A 20,490-nucleotide genomic window follows, 5' to 3' on the forward strand; every position below is an offset into this window, starting at 1 on the left:
TCAGAAGAGCTTCCTAGTTCTTGCAGCACTGAGCAAGTTTGAGAGCACTGGGCTCCACGTGACTGCCATCAAAAAACTTCTAAACCAATCAATCAACCAATTCCATGAGCACAGGCACTAATGAAGGCTGTTTTCTATGGATTTATATATTATGGCCTCACTGTTGCATAACACTACACAAACTCACGATACAGTTTCCCACTCAGGCAGCTACTGGGTCTGTCCCATCCTCTTACCCTATTTAGCCTATTTTCAGACACTGCCTCACTGCTAATGTTAGCCAAAATTAGCTAGGGGAATCCGCTGTAGACAAACAACAGTAAGGTTGCATTAGGTCTCACTGATTTAGTAATCTAGGTTAAAAATAATCTATCCTCTACATAACTGTTGTTAAATTACTATACTGTTGGGAAAGATCAGGAAGAAAAAAACTCTTAAAATTCAGACTACTTCTGTTCTTCCTCTCTGAATACAGAGATCAGTGTGAATTCTTTTCTGCAGGCTAAACTCCAGTCAGCCTAGAAAAGTACAGGATTCCCTGCATCTATGACTTCCTAGTGCGAACAGAACACTGCCTGAGTCACTTCCAAAGAATGGTTCCCAAGCCTACATTTCCAAACACAAATAAGCCTACCCTATTACATGGAAAGTTAATATTTAATAGTTCTGACCTCAGTTATTGTGGCAGCCTGCTAGTTTCTGCCACATAGCATGGAGAAAAGCAACTTGTTTCATTGAAAAAGAGAAAGTAGAGCAACGTGACCTTTGTGTCCATAAAATTCACCCAAGTTCTGTTTGACCATGTTTCCACTCAGACCTTTAAAAAAAAAAAAAAGTCAGGAACGGGTATTAAAAATGGTCACCTGTCTAAGACATGCTAACTTTCAACCTCACTGCTGCTACTTAGCCATTTGAGACTTTGGTAAAATCATTTTACTTCTCCATCATAATTTGCCTTTTAAATTAGTCAATAGTATATACCATAATTTCCTGTAAGGTATTTTTCAAAGATTATTTGTTTTCTACAGAGTTTTGAACATGCAAGTGGACAGAGTGAACTAAATTATCACATCTTCAAGAACTGAAAACTGAGCACATTTGACAGACAATCTGAAGTGTATGTAGGCAGATATTTTGCAGCGTACATACTCACTTTCATCAGTTATTTTTCTTAATGGTTTCAAAAAAACTTTTCTTAAATGTGATATTTAACAAGCTATCTATTAAATTCCTGTGAGCCTTAAACTATAAAACTCATACCTGGGAAATCCTTTTTGTTACAACTTGCAAGCCTGATTCTCTACTTTCTCATTACCTGATTAGCTGTTCATTACTTGCTGAAAACAGAAGCTTTTTTAGTTGCTTTGGATCAGACCCTTGAAAGAATATAAGACCTCAGTTTAAGAAAAAATAGGCCTGATTTACATTAACGAAAGTGAAAGAACAGAGATTACAATTTGACCTAAATTAAGAACAGAAATTTCACCAAGCTTTAACAACAGTCGCATCTATACCTATTATCAGCATGTCTTATAGCTGTATTGTTCAATACACTGATGAATGCCAGGCATGTCTATTATTTTTTTTAAGCCAACATAATTGATAACATTCTATTACTCTGTTTCTCACCAGTATTTAAATGCATGTAACATCCAGTTCATTTAATTACAGCAGCAAAGAGAAAATTAAACAGCCCACAAGATGAAATAGCACGCTTCTCGTCAAGGTAAGATTATATGGTTGCAAACCACTTGTTCACAGGGTGTCCCAACCCAATTCCCATCTCAGCTGTAGTGAAAACAAAAACAACCCACAGTTTGAAGCCAAGCTTTCCAAACCTGTGTAATTAGTTTTATAAAAGAAAAAGCGTATGAGAAAATTTTACTATCTACCATTATTTGTTTTGCCTATACAAAACAGGCTAAATGCTGCCATAGAGTGTTAAAACGTATCCCCTTCTTCAGTGGTAATAAACATGTTTGAAAAAGCAGCCTAAGGCAGATCTTAAATTATCCCCAGGCTGGGATTAAAAGCGAAAGGACATGTAGCCCCTTTTACCCTCAGAAGTTATGCTTTCTCTCAACTATTATTTTCTCTTTCTGTTGATTTTTCCATTACATATTTTTTGGTATGACTGAAGAAATTTTGCAGGCTCTCAAATGCAACATAAAATGAAGAGTAAATATTTGGAGTGAAAAATGTATTTAACATCTGATCAACACCAATGAATTTGTGTGAACTCCCATCAAATTCAGTGGGACCACATGGTTAAGCAAGGACCAGCAGAACACACAAAGCTTTGAGTGATGATGTGTTTAGATTGTCTGCTATGTGATGTGTGAAACTTGTCTAGGTGACATTTAAATATTCTTCACAGTATGCAAAATAATAATAAATCAAATAGTCCAAAATCAAAGAATACAAAATGAGCTCAAGAACAAAAAGTGAGAGCTTACATGTTTGAAAGCAGATTCTGAAAAAAATAGATCTCCTTTGAGTAGTCACAATTTGTTTTACTGTTTGCACTGCTAGTTCACTGAGCACTTCTATTCAGCATTTTGTTGGGATGGCAGGAGGCTTCCTTCTAATTTACATCATGTAGCAAAGCAAGTCTGTATCTGAGTGATGATCCACAGAGAGTTGCCACCACTAACAGACCAGTCTTCACAAGAGGCTTTGTCACCATAAAGCCAGCAGTCAAGCCCGAGACGCCAAACTTCCTGTCTATCAGCCAAAAGCAGGAAGTACCCCAAACCTCTCTCACAGTGTAGCACCAACAGACAGCCGGGATAAGCCCTAAAAAAGAACGTGCTGTAAATGCTTAGCAAAAGGCAAGGGAAAACGTGTCTTATTTAGTAGCCTCCCACAGTATGATTTCTAGGGAGCCTAAGTAAAAGACACTGTCATTTTGCTAAACCCAAAGGCAGAATGTGGATATGCAAAGAGCTGGCAGAACTAACAGTCCTGCAGCAAAGGAGTTCTTATTGCCACCTAAGGCTGAACTAAGCAGCTCTTTCCACACTCAGAACTACAAGTTTGTATTTCAGTTCTACAACAGACAGACCACAAACTCCAGACCCAAATTCTCCATGCCTCAGAACAAACTTCATCAGGAAATTCCTCTCTGGCAGCCTCCTGAGATGACAAGTCTCAGTCCAGTGACCGATACTGCCCAGCAAAATAAAGGTCTGTGGATATGTAGCACTAGATTTTATTTGGTTCTGCTGTGTTCAATTTGTTAACTCAAAGAAAAGATGACACTCCAGAACACATATATACAAACAAGGCTGCCCTTTCATGACTTCCTCATTTTGTCTTTTTTTTTTTTTTTAAAGGACGTATTATGTGCTCAACTCTCTTACCATTTCCAAGCAACATTGATCTTTACATCGAGTCTCAGAACTGTTTTTTGTTGTTGTTCGTTTTGGTATGGCTCTAGAGACCTTTGTTTATCAGAACAAATCCTGTCATGAGATACCATTTGTCTATGACTTTTTAACATGTTGTGACAGAAGTCCATGTTGTAATGCGATGGGAATTTACTAGCAGGCACTTTTGAGGAATAACATGGTGCCACAGTCTCAGGAGGTTCATAACGTATTCGTAGAGCAATTCACCCCTCCACAGAGCAAAGGGCAAAAGCATTACAAATGCACACTTGAGACTCCTGTTCTAACACTGTGGTTTAAAGTGCTGAGGGCGTTCCTGCACATAAGAGATTACTTTTGCTCCCTTCACCTCAGACACCCCCAAGGTAAACTCTCTCTGCCACTGGCTGATTTGTTGTATATTAAAGGAGCTGGAATATAATGGCAAAGGGCATAGGGATGTACATAGCATTTGTTCTGAAAAGCAAGAAAATCCCCTAATACCCAGGAAAGCTCTAAAATGAATGTCTCAAAGACACTCCCAATTCACTCAAATTCAATGATTCATGCTCATTTGGCTTTGCTGGCATAGGCAACGAACCAACTGGCCTTGTTTTCAATGCACGTCACTACTCGGGCAGTTGCTGATCAGAGAGATATCACTAGTGCCAAGAGCAGTTGGGTGGCAGAGTGCACGCAATCGTGTTCCAGTACTCATGCTGGAGTAGGGAAGCCATCCGATGCAGTGGAAACAACCTGCTGCTTTTCAGATGAAAACTGTAGTAGAGAGAATTGAAAGCATCAAAAGTGGACACCCTCTCCCCCCCCAAACCCTTTATGAATGACAGATACAATGTGCAAGTAAATTGGGGGAATCAGGGCTGTTGTCACACTCTAACAGACTTGAATTAAAATAAGAACAGCATTTTTTAATGAGATAATTTTAATAACAGGAGTACTCCTCATTGTACAGAAACAAAAAGGATACAGACATCGAAGTTCCAGGGTATAAGCTAACAACTGAAGCAGACACTGCAATGCTTCTGATCTGATGGAAGTAAAGGAAAAGGGGAGTTACCCATTCCCTTCCTCTGTAATGTCTTTTTCTGGCTAGGTTCACACACGATACTCAAGTAGACGGTTCTAACCCGGTATGGCAATCCCTATTGCTCATGCAGCACAGCCTCTCTTTTCTCTGTGATTACAGGGACACACAAACACATTACACTTTTATACTGCCTTTCCACTAAGACAAAGGCTCTTCACTGCTTTTACAAAGTACAGTCTGTGTGTAGTAAATGATACCCCTCTGTGGTGGAAGGAAAGCGCTCCATTCCTTTCTCCTCAGATCAGAGCGTGGGTGGACTGCTGCGAGAACACACGTTGGCGTTTTCCTTGTATGTCTCCCATTTACCAGAAGGAAGGGAAAGCCTTGCCTTTGTAATCGGAGCAGGTGGCAATTCAGTGCCTCTCCTCCAACCCGTGGGAGGAGAGCCACAGGGGGAGGGAGCGTTCTCCCCACAGGAGACAAGGTCCAGGGCCAGGACCGAGACCTGCCTTGCGTGCTGCGCAGAATGACACAGTTTTTTGTAATCTCCTTCACCCGCCGGAGCTGCACGAGTGTCTGCGGCCAGGCGGTGGGGAGGGGGCCGTGTCCTGCAGCCCCGCTGGGGAAGGTCGCACCCCCAGGCAGGGGGCAGGCGGGGGGAGGGTGTCAGGCCGTGCCCCGGCCCCGCCGGCAGAGGGAGCGGAGCAGGAGGCGGCGGCGAGGCCGCGCAGCGCGTGCCCGGAGGCGCCCCGCCCCGTGCCGCTATTAATAGCGCGCTGGCGGCTGCGGGCGAGGCGCGCGGGGCACGCGAGGACAGCGGCGGCGCCGGCTTAAAGGGGCAACGGCGCCGCCACCCGCACTCACTCTCCCAACCGGGCAGCGCGAAGCCGAGCCTCCTCCCGCCGCCTCGAGGCTCTGCCCGGGTCGCGCCCCATGCGCCTGCCGCCGGCCGGGGGGGGCCCACCGGCGCCTCGGCCCCAGGCTGCCCGGCCGGGGGTAACTGCTTCGGGGCCTCCTCCCCCCCCCCCCCCCCCCGCACGCGTTCTCGGGCGCAGAGCCGGAGAGAGCTTACCCTGTCTCGCATCATCACTTTAATTGAGAACGCTAGGATACACCACACAAATAAAGGCCTTCACAGCCTTAAGCGTGCGTTCAAGCCTCTTGGTTTCTGCTAAAACCAGAAAGGCATCACTGCCTATCTTCGGAGCACAGAACAAAACACACGCTTTAACCAAGCTGAAACTTTCCTAGACAGAAAGATCTCAATGCCATTAAGGTCCTAGTTAACAGCTGAATACCTTCTCCAGCTGCCACCTACCAAAGCAAGGAACCAGGACACCTCTAGTGTGCCTCTTCCTGTTCACAGCTCGGCATCAGTTTCACCAGAGGGTCACTAAAAACAAGCAGAAATACAGGAAATGGTCTGTATAGGCCCCTACCAAGAAGAAAGGTGAGGTAATAGGGTTTGTTTGGAGCCATGCACGTATCATTTGAAAGTATCCCAAACCGTTGTTTCTCCTGTAATGGTAAAAATTCATTTCTTCTGGCCAAGATTCCTTTTAAGAGGTCTTTGCCAAGTTATGAACAATGCTTCATCAAAATGCACTATTGTGCAAAGCATGTAAACATATGCCATAAAGGCTAGGCTGTTATTCTTTCCAGGCACAGACCACCCTTGTTTTCAAAGATGTTTCAAGAAGAACATCTAATTCAATTAACAGAACTCTTTCATTTTTTAAATCACTTGTGTACATGCTTTTCTGATGCATCACTGAAGTTTAATTTCCAACATGCATGCTGAAAATAATGCACTAAAGTTCAGTGTGAAAAGTTAGATGCAGATGAATTACGTATTGCTGGTGAAACACAGCAGTGAGCAGGCAGACTACTGAGACAGGAAGTCAGAAGCAAGAGAAAACAATATAAGCAACTTAGTTCAAACAAGCTGAGAGAGAAACAAACCTCCCACCTAGGGGATGATGTGATACTTTTGCATACTGAACTTATACGTATGAATGGGAAGGGCTAACAGAAAAGGAGGGAGAGTCCTTAACCAGGAACAAAAAGGTAAAGGGCTAAATTTTAAGTTCTTTAGAGTCTTATTTTCACTTAAATTCATGCTTTTGTGTATGGAGGATGTTTACACACCACTCTTCTTTTGTCCATAGTGGGTCACTTCTAAGACCAACACCATCAACAGGTGTCTGAGGTAACAGTCCGCAATCTGTTTAACTGTGTGACATTTTCCAAAACACGTCAAAATCAAATCTCACACATCAACAAACAAGACATAAAACCACAGCTTAAGTGCTACAGAACGAATCTTAGCTCACAGTTGCACTTACTGAAAATTAAAATTCGTCAATGTGTGGCTGTTCTGACAATTGCACTAAAACATAAAGTAACATACTCAGAGGTTAGACACCAACAGTGAAAAAAAGGCTCTTATCTAGCAAAATTTGTAGTAAGGCAGGCCTTTGAGTCCTCCTCAATACATAACTTCCACTGATTCGAGTGAGAGTAAAAGAACAAGTTCTAGTTATGCTAAGAGAAAAACACATAAGTACATTTTATTCTCAAAGATGAAGAAAGATGAACACAGCAAGTTCCATACCTGTAAAAGGGAGTTATCATGGGTAAAAACGTAGCTAACAGACTATTATTCAAGATGAACTCCACCAAACGACAGGCCAGGCCAGCGGGTGCCGTGATCGACAAGAAGCATTTAGCATTTCTACAAGAGTTGTTTTGAACAAAGTGGGACTTCTAGCATTCAGGAATGTGCACAGCAGTCTTTGTTCTCCTGGTTACTGATATGCATAAACAAGTTTGCTGGTACTGATCACTGATGGTGTTACACAGCAGCGTAGTTAGAACTGGTGATGCTACTGTCCCATTGCGGGCCAGGCCATGGAGGCAGGGAAGAACAGTCTAATGCTCCACAGAGTGCTCTTTAGTTTTAGATTGCACAATTTGAGGAACAGCGAACATTGGATTTACAGACCTCACCAGGTTTAGATGGAAATCATACAAGTTTTGTTCTTCATTTTGCAGCCTCCCACTGGGCACCCATAATAAAGTCCAAAATTAATGGAAATAATTTGAAAAACTGAGCTGAATGACTTGCCAAGGCCACGCAGGAGACTTGGGATCTCCTGGCTTTACTACCACCTTACTCAGAAAGTAAGGTATATGGCAGGTATACTCTGCAGTGCAATCTTATTGTTTCCATGGCATATTTCATAGATTCAAGTAACATCACAGACAAGATACATCTGTGAATAAAGAGATGAATGCAAATAATTTTAACTGATATGCTTTGAAAAATATTTAAGATGGAGAAATTGTCTCCATTCTGAAAATATTATACACGATGCACCGTAAGTACATACTGCTGAATGTAAGGTCCTCACAATTTTTAACATCTGCATGTTTGGACCAAAGCAGTCTGTTACTCTTCCTGCATAAAGGCCATTTAAAAGGGGAATTTGACATCCAAACCCCAAATAGCAATTTTATTACCATTCCCACAACACTGTCACAGCTTTCACACCTCACAGAGGACTGGCCTTTTTCTTCTACACAAACCAAAGTAGAAAGCAAACAATATTGCAGGCAGACTGCTGTTAGAGCCTGCAGTGAGGGTGTGCACCTCCAAACCGCCACCAACCACCAGCTGGAACCTGAACACATCCTCACAGAAGCATGTAGGCAGAAAAACTTAAAAACAAACCTGTCACTGTAGGGCTCTGCCTGGCTGAGTAGGAACAGGTTAGGAAGAAATCACGGTTTACAACACAGGAAACCCCACATCATTAGCAGGATTCACACTTGCACCCCAAAACTTAATTCCAGAAAAAAATAAGATGTTATTTGGAGCTACTGAAAGTATTTGGAAGACATTTTTGCTCTGAAGGCTAATTCCCAGCTCCCACAGATGAGATACATAATTAGGATTCTGCACAGCAGAGGTTAAGACACTGGAGAGCTATCTAGCTGCTAAATTTAAAATATAATTGGATTGCTTTGTTTTACTTGCAACTCTTTTGCTTCCAGTCTTGTACTTCAAAAGTCTCACATGACTTATTCAGTACTTCTCTTTGTTTGACTAACAACCCTTGTTTGGGATTTGGGACAAGGTGAATCAAGGTGAAACAGACGGTAACATACTTCAAGCAGCTTAGTTCATAGGCATCCCTGGGGAATCGGTAGCAGAAGACATACTTAAGGGATTCAAGGCCTGAACACTGTTTAATTCTGCACTGCACAGGGGCACTGCACACACTGATACTACTGAGGAAAAGCTGTCAAAAAGAATTCCCTTCAACAAGCCCAAACTGGTACCTGTACTGTGAGGAAAACACCTCCGAATTGCAGGCAAACCCTCAATCACGGGCACTGACTCAGATTCTGTATTTTGCCCAGGCTTTATACAGGTAGAGGTTACACAGACACAAGATGACACACTTACTCAATATTTCTCAATTTTCATAAAGCTCCATATTCCATGATATTATAGCTGCATAAAACCTAGATGTGAACCTCATCAGGGTTTCTACGTGTCCTGTGCTATGAAACCCTTGGAAGAGCATGTAGATTACCCAACTTATTTTCTGTAATACACAGCTTCTTTCCCACAAACTCCACGTCCCACAGGGGTTAAACAGTACAGTAACAGAGTTAAAATAGGTTCAGGAAAGAGCATGAGACTTAAAAATAGATGAGGAATCCAGGCGGCAAAGACACAGGAAGAGGTCTAAGACAAGCTGCAACAAGCCCGTGGAGAGCGTTTAAAAAAGCACATGAACTCCTCTGCCCCACTGAAGTCAACGTGGCTTTTACCAATGCCCTTTTACTGAGCCAGTACTTCATCCTGAGATCAGGCTTGGATTTCATTTCCACATGAATGAAAAGCCAGTGTAGTGGGAGGTAGTGACAGTCACACATACACCATTGTTAACGTGGAGTACAGAGCATGGTGGCCCTTGAAAGACACAGACTGGCTTCATGTCTGCCTTTCCGCAATGAAGTCTGGAATCTCTTAAATAAAGTATTCTGATATGCCTTTGTTCTGCAGGGATACGAACACTCCCCATAATTGTGTTTTTACGGGAAGTCAAAACTGGATGAAGCTTTACTGGGCTTCAAACCATGGAAATCATTCATTGGCAAACCTTTAATCTTAATGCAACACTGCAGCAGACTTTCAAGGGCTAAGGTAGTACCAACGCATGCTCAGACACAAAGGACAAGCCTAATGGCACAGCCGAGTTTTCATACACCTCACACGGAAGTTTTGCAGGCTCTTTAAACTGCAACGCACAAGTGCCTGAATTTAAAAAGGAAAAAAGAAGTGTAATCGTTATATACAGTAGTAGCAATTCCTCAAACACATATTTGCATGTGTTGACACTTCTGAAAGGAGGGCTGTTGAGCAGTTACGCTGGGAAATGAAACATTGCCTAACCCTGAGGAGTAACCGCAAGAACAGAAAAACAAGTGTTTCTGCAGCTGGCTTCTTCCTCCCACAGCCCTAGTCTCTGATTACAGAAATAAAAAGATTAAAAGTCACCTGAGGATCCAGCTGGTATTCAAGTAACTTTCTTCAAGCTATATAAAGCTTGCAGCTCAAACATCTAGTAACAACTTCCACTCCACTACCCTCCACCCCTCCAAGAAGTCTGGCTAGTGGCAAAACAAAATACACTCTCTCTCAAAAGCTTTCTGCTAGATGCATTTACATGTTAGCCTCAACAAGTTTAGCCATGAGATGGCTGATGGGGACATTAGGGACAACATTAGAGTAACTTACTCTCCCCCAAAGGAGTAATATTTTGGACATTTTGGGCAAGTAAGAAGAGAAGGAAACCTAATGAAAGAGAGCCTTCCTCCTTACGCACATGTTCACATCAAGTAGTAGGACATACACATGGGAGAGGTTGAATTACTATGCTGCTGCTGCTGCCTAGTCCCCTTCACCAATGAAGCTGCATCCAATCTTGTGGGTTAATTAACTCTTCAAAGAAACAGGTTAGTTTAACTCACTTCTCCATTACGGTTTGCTACCGCCATGCTAATCGCAGAGCTCCTTATGCAGTCTATATTTACGGTCACAAATTGACCACTGACCAAACCACTCTGATATTTATTCAGTTGGGTCAGAAAGTTAGTCTAATCCAAGGAGTCTCGAAATGTGGGTATGATCTCACCAGAGCCAAGGAGATATGACTGCCTATTCTAGTATTTGGGTTCAGGAGCTTGGTAGACACAAAGACATGGCTGGAAATGGATGGCATCTGGAATCAATTTGGAAAACTCAGATGAAGGTCACGGAATTTTGAAGTGTTTTTTTTCAGAGAAAACCACCATGTCTTCTGCTAGTTAACACATGTTGGCTTGCAGGGATGGGGGTGCAGAAATCAGACACCTTTCTCGTTGCTCTGATTCAAGCATTGGGCTCAGTTTGACTTTTCAACTTGGTGAATCATCTCGTAAGAATCACCTTCTTTGGGAAGACCACAGGTCGGCGTGAGGCATCCTGCAAGGATCAAATCTGCCATATGTAGATGGATGATCCATGAACCACATATGAGGATTTACAGAATACACTGGACTCATGGCAAATGTGTGACACTGCTTGAGAACAAAATCTGTTTGAAATTCCTGACTGAGCATAAATAGTAAATGTAACAAAAGAGTCTCCCAGGAACTTGCTTCCACCTGAATATTATACAAGCTCTTCAGAGAGGAGATTTTCTTTCCCTCAAGCCATACAATAAAATGGTAGGAACAAGATTCACCACCAGATCTAGCTTTTAACAATAAAAAAAAGGAAGTGAAAACAAGTCACGGGCTGAGAAGCTCTTTCATTTATACTCTATATTGCTGTCTGGGTAAAAGAACCACCTCCCAAATACTGCCCACAATTTAAATCCCAACCACCTTCTGGCCAAGAAAAAAAAACAAACATCTATGAACATGTCCCCCTCAAAAATCTTTTACAGTGGTTGGATTCACTAAAACCGCTGTGTACTGTAGTGGCTAGAACAGAAGAACAGTTTCTAGAGTCTGAAACAAAGTTTGTGGACATTTCCTATGCCCCTCTACTCTTAAAATGCCTCATACAACAGCAGCAGCCCCAAGCTGGCAATTTACCTTTTATTAATAGTTAATGAATTTCCACTGCGTAGCTCATATATGTGCAAGATGTAAGCATCCTGAGTGCAACTGACTAGCATGCTTCCAAAATTCAGCACACCAAAAAATTACGTGATGTCAATCCAACGGGGAGTATAATCCTACCTAAGGAGACTGGCCCATGGGAGAAAAAGAAATATAAAAAAGAAACCGTGCCAATTTCAACCAAGAATAAAATTGAAGCAAATGGCAGGAATTATGTACTTGCCATGAGGCATGAAGCCAGAGCTAAAGAATTGCCTCTATTCAGTGTCTCAGCTTCAGAAAGAAGGAGTGGATAAACAATTAGACAATGCGCTTGGTATACAATTTCATTGCCCTGAGTCAGAAGCGGTAGGGATGTATAGACCAGTACTCTTGGAAAACCAGTGCTTGCCTTGCATGGGGATGAGATTCAATACCGCTGCTTCTGACCCATGAGGAAACAAAGAAACCTGGCAGAGACTGAAGAGCACCCCCTCCCTGTGCCATGGATACCACTTACTTCCACAGCATTCAAACAGCCCAGAATGCGTGCCATGACCCTCCAAGGCCAGTATCAGACTAAAGGCATAGTGTAGTAAACAGAGGGAAAACACATAAAACCCTTTGATGTGTACTGGGGTATTTCCATACTTAAGGCCTTCACAAGTACAGTCCTCAGCCAGGACTGAATGTAAGCTGGGCTTACTACTTTATTCACCTATTTCTGTAGACACTGGCCCTCCTCCAGATACTGCTGGTGCTTTTCAAGCAGACTGTGCTTCCCAGCAATACCCCTCGTGTGCCTCCAGCAGCCATCCTGGGCCTCCGCAACAGCGTGCTGACTTGGCTGTGAACAGGCTGGCTGCCCTGCCTGGCACAGCGATGCCAGCTGAGCACTGTTGTAGCAAAATGCCAGGATTTTGGCCTAAGTCTTTAGCTGCTCCTTAAAGAAGCCTCAGCTCCAGGTCTCACCCCCCCAGTAACGCACACTATAGAAGATAGCACTCCTTTAAGCTGGGCTTTGCAGCACCCGTGGGTTGTTTTCATTCTCCAGTCCCTGGCTGAGCCATAACGCATGTAGTGGGAAAAGGCCTGTACAGGTACTGGCAACAGTGGATATCCACTGCACAATCTAATCCACCTTCCAGTTACTAGAGGTGAGCCTAAATACTTCTTACATCAGTTTTGAAGGCCAGTGGAAAACATTAGCGTATAGTTTTACTTATTTACTTGAGATCCTGAATCTTACTTGATACACTGTTGCTACAGCCTTTCTGGGCAGTGTTACACAAGAGGATTTCACATAGGATTTCACAATTTCCTAAATTAGATTGTGCTGGGAGTGGAAGTAGGAGATGGGAGGGAAGAATGAGGATGCTTGACAGAATGAATTCAGGGTAGCAGAGTCAGAGTGATGCATTAGAACATCTGATTCACTTACAAACGCAAAACCAAGGATTGAATACCTGTTTTCCTTATTTTACACCCCTATTAGATATTTGCTACTATAGATGTTTGTCACCTAGTGCTATCCTATTGGGGGACAGAATGAAAAAGAAAGGACAATATATCCTGTTAATATGGCAAAACTCAACCAGTAATCTCCAAAATCCCTTACTTTGCTCATAAAAACATGCATGATGTTTCCTACTCCTTCTCTCTTGCCTTTGCTGCTACATGTACTCTCAGTTCTTCATTTACCTTTTCTTTTATTCAGTTAGCTTCCTCTCCCAAAAAAAACTTCTCCAAACAGCAACCTGGCAAATCCATCACTGCCATAGTGAGTTCAAGAGCCAAACCTACTGCAAGTGAAGCATGCCTCAGGTGATGGAAGCACAGCTCTTTGTGACTGGGTGGCATGAAATGCTTTGCACACAGGTGCTGTACTGGCCTGACTGACAGACCCCTCCCAACATCTCTTCCTACTTCCTCTTCCTGCTGCACATGCCACTTGCTGTGTACTGATAAGGATTACTTATTTTCATTCACTTGTAACAATGGAAACAAAATGCATCACCTGTGGGAATGAAAATACACAGAGATAACCGTTCTTGGTTTTACTGTTTCTGTGAAGTTTTTGAATCCTAGAAAGGACAGTTTTCCTTCCTTAGACAAATAGCTAACTATAAGCATTCTCTGCCTAAGGACTGCCTAGGCACTCCCCACAAACCTGGGCAAAAATGGAATTACCAGATTGTAAAGGAGAGAAGACAAGAGGAAAGTTAAAGCACAAATCCTGTCCTAAGGTGACAGACTCAATTTTTTGCTCACCATCTCCCCCTCCACTCCCCTCCTTCAAATAAAGAGATTCACCTGAAATGAAATTAAGAGACCCACATGTCCAGCTGCCAGGTACAGTCAAGCATAATAGCTCCTCAGCTTCCTCCAGGGTCCTAAAACCAGAGAGAATAACCACATTTTGTAAGACTGTAACCCTTCCATAAAATAAAGACCTGCCCTTTCTATCATCCATGGTTGAGATCTGGTGCGGGTAGAAGAGAAAAAAAAAGTGAGAAAATCCTCCACCTCAAGTTGCTGGCTCATGGAGATTTTCTAGGTGTTTTTTTTCCTATATTATAGACATAATATGTAGAGTATTTGGGCAAAACAGTACCTTAGGAAGAAAAGCAAAGGTATTATGCTACACAGCACCACTGCCCTGATATTACCAGAAATGCTGTACATAAGTTCAGTTACCAGAAATTTTTCCTTTACATTTGGTACCAACTGTGGCCAAGTCCCTTTTGCTCAAACAAAGAAAGTAACATGCAACAAAAATATAATTCCTTACTAACCCTCATGTAAATTAAGTCTAGAATAGAAACTCTTTCTGAAAATAACTAGCAACTTGAGTATTCAAGTTTGTGAGAAGTGCTAAAACAACTATATGACAGTGGAAATCCCAGGAACTTGTCACTTTTGAAAAGGAAAAGTAAATACCAAGTTACTTTGGTATTTTTGAAACCCTTACCCTCTATATAAGTAGGCCCAATTACATAGGCCTCATGCTCCCGGGCTTCCTAAAGGACAAGGAATGCAGGCCCTGTACAGACATCCACAAAATACTGAGTAAGATTATGCTTTATAGTGAAGTGCATCAATTACAGCAGTATGATGTGGAGAAGTAAAGATGCTGGTCAGTCTTCCAGCTAAACTGGTTCATTTCAACATCTCATCCCAAGGCTAACTCTACAAATGCTTACTTACCATTTACCATCCTGACAGTGATCGCTTGAAGGGGTATTTCCTTGCCCTGGGAAAAATATTCAGAACTACATAAATCGTAGTGGTCTTACCTCTACCTGCTTGCCTCAGTAACAGTTCTTGCTTTAATCTATAGTTACTATCACAGGGACTGTTACACATTTGACTGAGGGCTAAGGAACACCCATAGGGCCCCACACCCTAAGGCTCTTCATTAACACTCATCTGTTGCAAGAGCCGAATGGGCTGTCATTACTGAATGGTAATTTCTAGAAAATATATTCAAAACCAACTCAAGACTACACAGTAGTGTAGTAGAGAAACAGCAAGCATGTACATAAGGATGGTTAAGTTTTGCCCTTTACCACTCAGTTCTTTATTGTTTTCAACATTTGAATGGTTGTTTCCTAAAATACTTTGGGGGACGCAAACAACAACTCACAACAAAGTGACTTCCCCTTCCGTTGCCCTCAGAAATGACCATTTTCCTCTCACTGAGGCAGCTTACCAGCTAAATTAGGTGAAGTGCAACTCCCAGAAAGTTAATGAAATCAAAGACATTTGTTCAGCCTTTCTGAGCCCTTGACAATTCCTCCCTCCCCCCCCCCACTGTAGACAAGCAAAGCACCGGATGCTCTCCTTCCTCTCTTCACCAAAAGCCCAGTTCTAAAGGCAGCAAGACTCCTAGCCCTTCCTCCTCCTCCTCAGCCATCATGATCACACCAGCTGCTCACAAGACAAATGTTTTCCACTGCCTTCTCTCCTGTCTCTCAGCCTGTGCCTTAGCACCTGCTGAACTGGGAAAACCCTGTGTCTCCTGCTCATTTTAATAGCAAGATCTGTAGCAAGAGGGATTTTCCCGCAGCCCCCAGAGACTGTCAGCACTGCACTGCTTCCAGCCCCAGAAGTGCCATGCTTCCTCGTGGAAGCAGCCCTTGCAGAACCTCAGTTCCCTGGGAAGAGTCTGAAGCCTGTCCAGAAAAGCTGAGCAATGCATCAAGCAGAACAATAATGTAAAAAGATAGTAATAAATTGGTTACTTCTATTAGGCAGAAATATATTAACTAAATGCAGCTGAAAAAAAAAAAAGCAAATTTCTTAAAATATACTATACTACTGTATAGCAGTGTAACTTGAATAAGCTGATGAAGACCTGAACACAGGGCAAATGTTAACTCATCATGGTTGTGAAGACCTAGGAACACCAAACTATAAGATACTGTAGTGGAGAAAGGAAATATTCAGGAGTGTTAAATGGGTCTTAGACAAATGTTATTAAAAAGGTTTCCCATCATCGTAATCAGAGAATTAAATAGGCAATCTTATTGTGTTACTGGGTTATTTGTGGAGATCCTATATACCACCAGACACAACAGAATGACAAACTCCATTGTACTAAGAGCTCCTCTTCTGTCTCTGACCTAGAGCCTTGGCTTTTGCAGTAGCTTGCTGGAAAGATGCACCTCTGCAAACATTTATCGGGCCTTAATTAAACAGATTTAAGGCAGAAAGGGCAGGGGCATGCAGAGAAAAATGAATAGGAGCGTTAAGGAAAAGTGACGTGGTGATCCTGCTCCAGGATGGCAGGAAGTAATAAAGAAGACTCTTGTAACAGTTTTCCCACTGAATGCAGAACTGTAGAACTTCCCTATTCCCCACACTGCATAAACTATGAACAGGAAATATTCCTATGAGGTAAGCTGCAATATTCGCTTATGCAAAATTTACAGTCAAGTTTTTAAGCCCTTCCATTTCCTGAGTGTAAAGCATTTTTGTTTACATGGAACATGCTAGTTAACAGTGTAATGTTTTATTGCTCAAATCCTCTCCGAAACATATTCCATAGGATTTGTCTGTAATTGTGCCATTGACTTACTACAGTACATTACATCTCTTGAAATATACATGAACAGTATGTGTGCAGAATACAATGGGGTCTTTGTACACTAGAAGTATTCTTTGGGTTACGAGCAGTGAGCTTGAGGGTTGGAGGAGAGGGCCCCATTACAGTCCTGTATCCTTGCCCCATGGTTCACACCAGCCTCTGAGATGCGTTAAAAATGCTCATTGTTTGTGTGCCATTCACTGCTTGCAGAAAGTCTTTCCAGTTTTCTCCATAAAAGAGAGTAAAGCCTGTAACACGCATTATGTATCCCCTAAAGCCAGCTTTGGGAAACTCAGAGATATGGAATAGAAGAGGGTTCTCCAGACTCAGGATGGTGATTAACTGAGTAAATCTTTACTCTTACTATTATTTTTGACATATTTAGCCTCTCCCTACCCTCATTGTTTCCTTTTATTTCCTTCAGTTTTTCTTCTTAAACATTTTTATTCTCTGGATGCTCACTAACAGCCCTCTGCGTATACATAGCGCTTGCTATCTGAGCTGTAAGTGGGCAATGCATACTCATGCCATTGGCTCATTTAGGACAAGCACCTAGTGGAAAAAGGATAAACAGGAAGGAAAAAAGGAGAGAAACCCTGATCTTTTTCTTTTTGCTTCCCTGTTAAGAACCTCTGTTCCTAACAGGTTGTTTCTGCCAACTGGCACAATTCCCATTGAAAGAGAAATTCAGGGGTGCGTTTTGGCTCTTTTCCTACTCTGAAGGCATCTGCATCCTGTTTTTTGACAAGAAGCTGTTAGACACTGATCCCGGCCTCCCTCCTGCATGGAGAAAACCACAGCTCACCTGCTCTTTCACTGAGGGTATGCTGTCATTACCTGCCTCCGCATCACGATGTTTGCTGTTCCCTGATCTGATGGATTTCTCACCTGGGAAATCCCCTAGCCCAAAGAAAATCTGTTGTTCAAAGATGAGCTAGGGTGTCAACCCTCTCTTTATGCAGTTGCTTTGAAATACAAAGGCACCATCTCCACTTCTGGGAGCACTGTGAGTTCTAGACAGAGCGTGCATACTCTGAGTCATAATATATGCACTAAAATCTTTCACCCAAACAATTGCATTGTCATATTTAATATTTTCACTAAAGCATTTTCATGTGTTTAGTATCACCACACTCTAAGCTGAGCTGCCTGTACAGTGTTATTTCTGAAAGGTACTGCAGGTTACAACATTCAAAACACACACTGGGAAAATAAAATTTAACTTAGTTATTAAATGTGGGTTTCTAATTACAAACAAGTGCTGTCATGGCAGTGTACTAATTAACACAAGTAACTAAACTTGCATCCTCACTTTGCCTGTACAAGATTTCTGTTGCAAGCATCAGCCTTTACAGAGTAACTGAAAAACTAGACTGTTAGGGGACTTTGGTGACTGAACATGCTTCGTTAGTGATGTTGTTTCCCTTATTTTGAGGTGCAATGTAGCAGTTCAGCACTACAGAATAACTATGTTGTGATCAGAAAGGTGGCACCCTTGCTGTTGGAGGCTGCAGAGTATAGCCCACTTAGTTGCCCAAAGAACATCCCACTCACTGATGAGATTTATTAGGATTTTCTTTTCCATACAATTCTTGGAAAACGCATTACATCATGTCATCCCCTCACTGTGCTTTGTTCAACATTTGCGTTACACAGAACGATGAAGAACTGTTAACCAGCCAGAACTGCCCCGTGGCGCTTTGCTGTCACCACAGTGGGACAAGCACGCCCTTGTTCTGTGCTGTTGATGACCAGAGTCATGGTTCGAATGAACCCTGATGTGCTCAGCTGGGCAGAAGAACACTGGCAGCTGTGAGACCAACGCATGCAATTAACTAGCACCTGCCATGCAGCCCTCGCTCATGACATAAAACTATCCTCTGGTAAGTGAGAAGGCTAAAAACAGAAGTAGCATGTTGGAGAGAATTAGACAAACAACTGTTGCAATGCCTAGGTATTATTTAGTAAAGCACACTAAAACGCAGAAAATTAATGTAAGTTTTATGAAGGCAAAAATCTATCCTTCCTAGCAGGTACAGACAGAACTAGCTCCAGAGACACTGCAGGTGGGGTTCCACTGCAGACATTTGGCAGGAGATGGTAAGATAGAGTTTGGAGAAGACCTACTCACAGAATGCACCCAAAAGCAAAAGGTGGTTGCTATTACATAGCCCATTAAACCTTTCACCCCTTCTGGTTCCAGCAGGGATCCCAAATTGTCCACTGGGAATCTGCAGATAAGTCTTCACCCTAAATGCAGGTGGCTATCAGCATGTTATATGCTGACTGTCACTGAACTCATCTTCCTACTGACCAAGGTCTTCCATTTTTTAATACAAAAACCACCATAGGAAATCAAGCTTCTCAGACAGGCAATGAATGTCCCCAACACTGAATGTATTCAACCACTTACCTGCAGAGAACGCAAGCCAACTACCTTGCTGATCTACCTGGACCACGTTTACCGCTACGTTTTTATTCCTGAAAAAAAGATAAATGCAAAATACAGCCAGGTTAAGAGTAAATCAACTAACGCACTTAGAAAACTATCTGTAGTTATATTCTAAATACATTCTTCAGTCAGTTCTGTTTAAGCCCTCTTACGTTTGGTTTCCTTGAATACCTGAGTGAACATATTTGATTCAGATGAATGGTAAAGCTCTGAAGAGCTAACTTAGACAAAACAACAAATGTGAACTTCAATACATACTCAAAGTAAATTCCAGATTACACAACTAATCTGCAACAATGCAAATTGGGCACTGGAACTCCATGTTGCTGGTGCTTTCCGATGGCAGTTAAGAGTCAGGAAATGGAAACTATTGCATGAATTAAGAAACTAACCAATAAAACAAATTGCAAATTTTCACAATTACCTGTCTATAAGCAATTTGCACACCAAGAGTAATTCCCTAGTTCAGTGTGTGAATAGTGTTAAACAACAAACCATGTCTTGTAATATATCCCACTGGCAGCTCAAAAATAAGCAGACAGCTCAGTGAGCACCTGAATTACAGAAAAACAATTTCCTAGGGACTTTGGTGTATAGTCACTGATACCCAAATTGGGAAAAACTGTTGCAGCTTCCCATCAGCCCAGAGAAGGACCTGTCCTCCAGATACTCACCTGTTTCCAAGGGACACCTTTGCAGCTAGCTGTTTTTAAATTGCGTTGTTGAATTTGGTTGAACTCAGAAAAAGCTCAAAACCTATTAAGTAGGAAACAGCCACAAAACAACTGAGTAAGTCTGGGTTCCACAGAAAAAAAAAAAACAAACAAACAAAAAAAAAACTAAAAGAAAGACCAGGCTCTGGATTTTTACTCTCTTTTTCCTTGAGCAAAACTTGTATGGTGACTGCATTGGTTCCTCTGTCTTCTAATGAGGTCTAGATCTTCCTTCTTTCTGCTCAAAGACATGTCTGTCCTCATATACTTGATGAAATCTCTGAAGTCTTATGGGCCAGGTGCCTTTGGTTTCATCTGAATTAGAAACAGGATGGTACACAAAAAACACTAAAGGGTTACAAGAACTACAGCAACAATCACACTAATCATTTAAGGACAGAGGAAAAGGTTTAATGATTCACCCCTAATGTACAGTTCCATTTGCACCACGAAGCTATTTGTTAACTCTGCTTTACAGATGGCACATGCTGTTCCTTAAGGGTGGAACGATCAGCTTGAATGACAAATGTAGAAACATGCAGTGTAACTCCTAGGGCAAACCATTACTGTGAAAAGTCATTCCCTGATCCTGGCAAAGCCTATTTAAGCCTGAGCCACTCAGATAATCACTAGAAGTGGTAAGCCTTTCCTTAAGGATA

At 42.2% G+C, this 20,490-nt stretch overlaps 1 protein-coding gene across 1 annotated transcript in view; it reads right to left on the minus strand.

Moving 5' to 3' along the window:
- Positions 1-20,490, minus strand: part of TRPM1 (transient receptor potential cation channel subfamily M member 1) — a 130,066-nt gene that overhangs the window by 103,747 nt on the left and 5,829 nt on the right.

This window comes from Cygnus olor, chromosome 11 (genome assembly GCF_009769625.2).
Source record: "Cygnus olor isolate bCygOlo1 chromosome 11, bCygOlo1.pri.v2, whole genome shotgun sequence".
Taxonomy (NCBI): domain Eukaryota; kingdom Metazoa; phylum Chordata; class Aves; order Anseriformes; family Anatidae; genus Cygnus; species Cygnus olor.